Source organism: Sarcophilus harrisii, chromosome 3, assembly GCF_902635505.1.
Source record: "Sarcophilus harrisii chromosome 3, mSarHar1.11, whole genome shotgun sequence".
Taxonomy (NCBI): Eukaryota; Metazoa; Chordata; class Mammalia; order Dasyuromorphia; family Dasyuridae; genus Sarcophilus; species Sarcophilus harrisii.
The window spans coordinates 576212471-576218470 of NC_045428.1; the positions used below are offsets into that span (position 1 = coordinate 576212471).

At 43.8% G+C, this 6000-nt stretch overlaps 1 protein-coding gene across 1 annotated transcript in view; it reads right to left on the minus strand.

Moving 5' to 3' along the window:
• PARK7 (Parkinsonism associated deglycase) overlaps nucleotides 1-5395 on the minus strand; it is a 29182-nt gene extending 23787 nt beyond the window's left edge. The window contains exon 1 of the mRNA XM_031962935.1: nucleotides 5269-5395. The gene's annotated coding sequence lies outside the window, so the exon portion shown is untranslated. The remainder of the gene's footprint in view (nucleotides 1-5268) is intronic.
• Nucleotides 5396-6000: the final 605 nt, after the last annotated feature.

The window sequence follows — 6000 nt, forward strand, 5'->3', positions numbered from 1 at the left end:
CCGTCTACCAAGCCCATCATCTTGGTATGCTTTACTACTTATTCTCCTTCATCCCACATAATCAACTGGGAAATTTCATCCTTTCAATTTTCACATCCCTTGAATCCAAACCTCCCCTCTACTCACAAAATTACCACTCTATATGAGGCCCTCCATCACCACAGGCCTAGACTAGGTGTAGTCCCTAATTAGTCTTTCTCTTCAAGTTTCTCCCCATTTCAATCTACCTTTCACATAGCTTTCAAAATGATTTTTCTTAAGCAAGGATATGACCATGTTATTCTGCCATTCAATAAATGCAGTGCTACTTACTGCCTCTAAGATAAAATATAAATTCTTCTGGCTTTTAAAGAACTCCATCCTTCACAAACTAATCTCAGCCTATTTTTTTAGTCTTGTTACATATTCTAAATTCACCTTCCCATACTCTACAATGCAGCCAAAGTGATTTTTTTTTCAGTCCTGACAAGTTGTCTGTGTTTCCATGCTTCAAACACACACCCTTCTCTTCTCCACTTCACAGAATCTCTAAAAACACATCTCAAGCACCATCTTCTACATGAAATCCTTCTTGATCCTCCTACTGATATATTTCCTAGCTTGCATTTATATGTATGTATATACATCCCCCTGACAAAATGTAAACTTCCTAAGAACAGAGACTTCATTTGTGTCTCTAGCCTCCAATGTCTAGCACAGTATCTAGCTTCTAGAATGAATTTAATTGATATAAAGTATATTAATTATTAAAGACATACAAGAGGAAAGTTCATATGCAGGGCGAGTATTTTTCTTTTTCTATACTCTTAAGCCTAAGAAAAAGATCATAGGATATAGAAATTATTGAGTTCAACTATGCTCCCATTTTAAGATGAGTAAACTGAGGTTCCAAATGGGGCTGTCACTTGCCCAATCCCCAAAATAATAAGTTGCCTGGATCCTCTGGTGCTAGAATCAGTTTTTTTCCATCATACTAAATTGATTCTCTATTGAAGTCATACCGTCTTTTGTGTTGATGGTTTATACAAGACATTTTCATAAAATAGAAGCTTTTCTTGAGTACTTAATATTCTGCTTTTTCCAATTCAACAAACATTAAGTGCCTCCTGGGCAGAAAATGCTTTGCCTAAGAGGACAACACAAACCAGTGGAAAGAGAATCCTACCCTCCTTGGACTTTATCTCATTCCTGTGCTTGGAATTAAACTCTGTTCCATATAAATGATTCTTTAAAGTTTTAACTAAAGTCCTATTTCCTTCATATGAATCTTCTCTTACATTCTAGCTATACCAAGTTCTGTGACTGTTAGCAATTCCCTTCCCCCTTTATTTCTGGGTGTGCTCTGGGGAATTGAGAAAGACCACAGAAAAATTTGAGAAGCACAATCATCAAGTTTGTGAGGAAGGTGGCACAATGGGAGGGCCCAGGGCTGCCAGCCAAAAAATGATGGGTCCCGCGGAGCCATCAGCTGTCAGTGTCTCAGTTTACTCATCTGAAAAACCAAGCTCTTTGGATCCTTCCATTGACCCTCAAAATATTCAGAATTTATGCTGTACAATATAGCCCCTGCTGCCTAGTAGATGAAATTAAATCAAGTATGCAAAACATTTGGCAAATCCTAAATATTCAGTTATTGGCTATTATGAATCCTGTTCTGTTGATGCATATCTGTCTTGTCTATACAAAAAGTGTTTGAAGGCAGAGCCCATGCCTGTCCATCAGCAACCTCCTAGTCCCTAGCAGCTGGGCCCACAGTGAACATGCAGACTTCTCAAAAATCTGTGTGCATCACCACCCACCCAAAACTTAACAGGAAAATCTTAAAGCTTGTCTGGAACACAGGGATTAAGAGACTTCCCTGTGCTCACACTGTTAAGTGTCAGAAACAAAATCTGAATCCAGGACTTCCTGATCCATGTTCAAAACTCAATCCAGCTGACCAGACTGCCAAGTACTTACAACACCTGTTGTGCAGTTAAAATATAATCTTGAACAGTATTTTACATAATTATATCAGTGTATCTAAAAGTTAAGTACCAAAGCTAGTTTTACTTATCTTTTTATCTCTAAGAAGACAATGATCTCAAGTTCTTCTTAATGAGTCACTAGGCTTGAGGATGTCTTAATTTAGTGGCTTAAATAAAACTCCCTTAGGATTTCCACAGAAGAAATGAAAATGACAGAAATAACTCATTCATCAAAAAGTTTTGTTACAGAAATGCAATTACAAAAAGTAGGTCAGTCCCGTTTTTCCAGGAAAGACTGAAGCTAAATGAGCTAACACACTACCTTAGGTAACATTTTAAAAATCTTTTATTATTATTATTATTATTATTAAAGTACTTAGCACAGTTTTGGGCATATAGTAGGTCCTTACCTACTATATGCCCAAAACTGTGCTAAGTACTTTAATTGCAGATAGGTGGTCCCAAAAAGTAGCACTAGTACATGCGTTAAAGGGAGGTATACATATCTTGAGATAAGAAAGTTCAGAATAGGGAGAAAGGGAAAATGTGACAAAAAGCAGCTAGCAAGGAGAGAATGGGCAATGCTTTTCTATGTGAAATTAATCAACCAATAGGCATTTATTAAGGATCTTTGAAATGCTAGGCATTATGGATTCAAAGACAAAAGTCAGACAATCCTTGCTGTCAAATTTTAAATTCTCGCAGGTAGTGACAATAATAAAAACTAACATTTGTGTAGTGCTTACTATGTGCCAAGTTTCTTGCATATACATGCATATGTAAAATAGAAACAAGGCAAATTTTTGGGAGAAAATACTAGCAGGTGTGGGAATCAATGAAGACTTCATGCACAAGCTTGAGGTGAACCTTGAAAGAAATCAGGAATTTTAAGAGATAAAGAAGGAATACTTTCTAGGCAGGGGAAAGTGCCAGTGCAAAGGCACAGATAGGACATGGAAGACTGGCCAGACCATCAAGGACTGGAAGGGGAGCAATGCATAAAAAACTGGAAAGGGAGGTAATGGAATGACAGTCAGGAAGGCAGTTTAAATACCATACTTGGGCAGCCTTGGGGAGACCTATCCTGAGGCACTGCAACAGTTTAGATGAGAGATGGTGAGGATCTGAGCCAAAGGGGAGATGGGAAGTTGGAGGCAAGAGATCCTGGGAGGGTTGAAGGCAACTGGAGTAGCGACCAACCGGCTATTTAGGGTGAGACATGGCACAAAATGGAAGATGACACATGTGCCAGAAGTGTTTGATACACCTAATATCTCATCACTGGCAACAACTTAAGTCCCCAGGTATAAAAGACTGGCTGAAGAGTCAGGAAAGCCAGGAGGGGCTCCCTTCCATAGGGCATGTAGGAGAGCAAGAGCCAGACAGAAGGAAGTCCACCCAAATTATTTTCTGATCCCATGTCACAAGAACTGGAAGGAATAGTGGAGTGAGGAGGACTGGGAATTTTTTGTTTCCAGACTAATTTCATATGCTCCTTCAGTCGATATTTCAGTCTAACAGACTTTCTGTCACTCCTTGAGCTGAGGGATACTAATCCCCTCTTCTTGGAATGAACTCCTGTCTCTTGGCAGTTTCCTTCAACGGCACCCCCTACAAGAAGCCTTCCCTAATCTCTCTGGTTAGTGTTTACTCCAACTCAAGTAACTGTAGCAAGCACATACTAGTGTAACTTTTTAATCTTTGTATCATCAGAGTCTTGCATGTAAAAGAGCAAATATTTCTTTCCCTGGATTCTTTAATAAAAATAAGTTTAGATTCTTTCTTCAAGGGCTTTAGAATCCAATAATGGGGAATTTCCTCTGGTGATAATACCAGATTAAATGAGATGATCTATGCAAACCTTAAAGCACTATATAAATACCAGCTATTATTCACATCAAGGATCAGATGGAGCAGCTTTGACATATACCCTAAGATGCAGCTTACAATACAAGAGTACAAACCTTGCCCTAAAGATACAAAAAAATTAAGCATATATCAAAGCAGGTAGAGGTTGAGTGAATAAAGACATAATGTGGACTCCCACAGAGCCACACTTCAGACCACAGAAGAATCTCCCTTGGCTCCTTTCTTTACTCTCTCATCTATCAATAAGACTGGCTTCAGGCCCCGTATGTGGGCAACTTCAGGCCCCGTATGTGGGCAACTTCAGGGAAGACCAGCTCAGTCTCTTCTAAATTACGTAAAAGTAACCTTCCACATTGCATGTTCTCCTGAATTGTTTCAGCCTTAAAAACCATTTTGCTGTCATTCCTTGACCTGGGCGGCCATAACTGTGCAAGTCCTGGATTCAAATCCTGCCTTATCAGAAATCGGGTCCATGACCATATTTAAAACACGCAACCTCAGGGCCCCAGGCAACTATTTGAGACTTCAAGTTACAGAGAAGCTGCCCATCTGCAGGGGTGGACTGCTTCCTCTATCACCCCCAAAAACCCTGCCGGTGAAATCTCACCAAGTCCACCCCCCAAAAAACGAAGCCAGAAGCGGGTAAAGGTTACGAGTCGAAGCAGCTCAAGTTTTCCTGAGCTCAAATCCTACTTCAAAATTCCTAGCTGTAAGACCCTGGGCAGTCCAATTAATTCCCCCTAGCCTCAGTTTTCTCATCTATAAAAGGGGGGAAATAATAGCGCCTATCTCCCACTGAGGATCAAGTTAAATGACATGTATGTTTTACAAGCCGTAAAAGTATACACGTGTAATATAAATATGCACAGTTGTATACATATGCATATATGCATTTGCATATATTATATGTAAAATACGGCTGCTGTACATTTACATACATATAAATGCATGTACATACACACGCATGCTAGCCATTATTCCTGCTCCCAGGCATTCCTGACTGACTGGCACTGGCTGGTCTGGTTCTAGAACAGGGCTCTGCCAGGAGCAAAGAAAATCGGGATGTGGAGCCACGGGGCCTGGGTTCAGCTCCGGCCCTTGTTACTCCTCCGAGCCCCCTGGGGGCGCCTCCATGGCGGGGTCGGGGAGCTGGGGGAACGCAGCCCCTCCCCCATTTCACAGACACCAAAGTCAGCGGCCCGGGCGCGCGCCCTGCGCCCTGCGCCCGGGCCACGCTCACTCCTCCCGCAGCCGTAGCCGCCCCACGCGCGCCCACCCTCCCGCGGGGCGCCCCGGCCTCCCCTCCCGCCGCGGGGGCGGAGCAGGGCCGGACGCAACGCTCTGACATTTGAGGCCGGGGAGTGGGTGGCAGCGGCCGGGAAACTCTGACAACCAGGGCGAGCCGAGGGGCTGCGGCCCCGGCGCCTCTCACCGCTTCTCGGGTGCCAAGCAGGCGGAAGGCCAGGGACCGGCGCGGGGAACGGGGCTCCACACCCACGGCCTCGCGGACGAGCTCTGCAGTGGGCGGAAGTGACGAAGGATTGACGTCGCCGCGGCCCGCTCGTTCCGAGGGCAGCGCGGCGCGACCGCAGAACCGCCCCCTCGCCCCATTCCGTCTCGCCTCCCCCAGCAGAGCAGCAAGCCAACCACAGATCGAGGGGGCGGGACGAGAGGAAAAACTCAGCCGAGGCAGCCAGTGAGTGGATGAAGGGGAAGCGGCTGTGTTCGCGCATGCGCGTGCGAGAGACTGCTAGGGGGGCGGGGCGGGGCAAGCCTGGAACACGTGTGTGTCGGAGCTACCTGGAGGATGCTCACGGTCTAAAGGTGGCGGGAGACCTCGAGAAGGGCGATTTTTACATAACTGTTTTTTTTTTTTTAATTTAATTTAATTTTTATTTTTTTAAATAACTTTTTATTGACAGAACCCATGCCCGGGTAATTTTTTACAACATTATCCCTTGCACTCACTTCTGTTCCGACTTTTCCCTTTCCCCCTTTTCCCCCTCCCCCAGATGGCAAGCAGTCCTATACATGTTAAATAGGTTACTTGGATGCAATATCTGTGTGCAGAACCGAACAGTTCTCTTGTTCCTCAGGGAGAATTGGATTCAGAAGGTAGAAATAACCTACCTAAATGTTTTTGAGCGGCGCCCTAATACTTTAT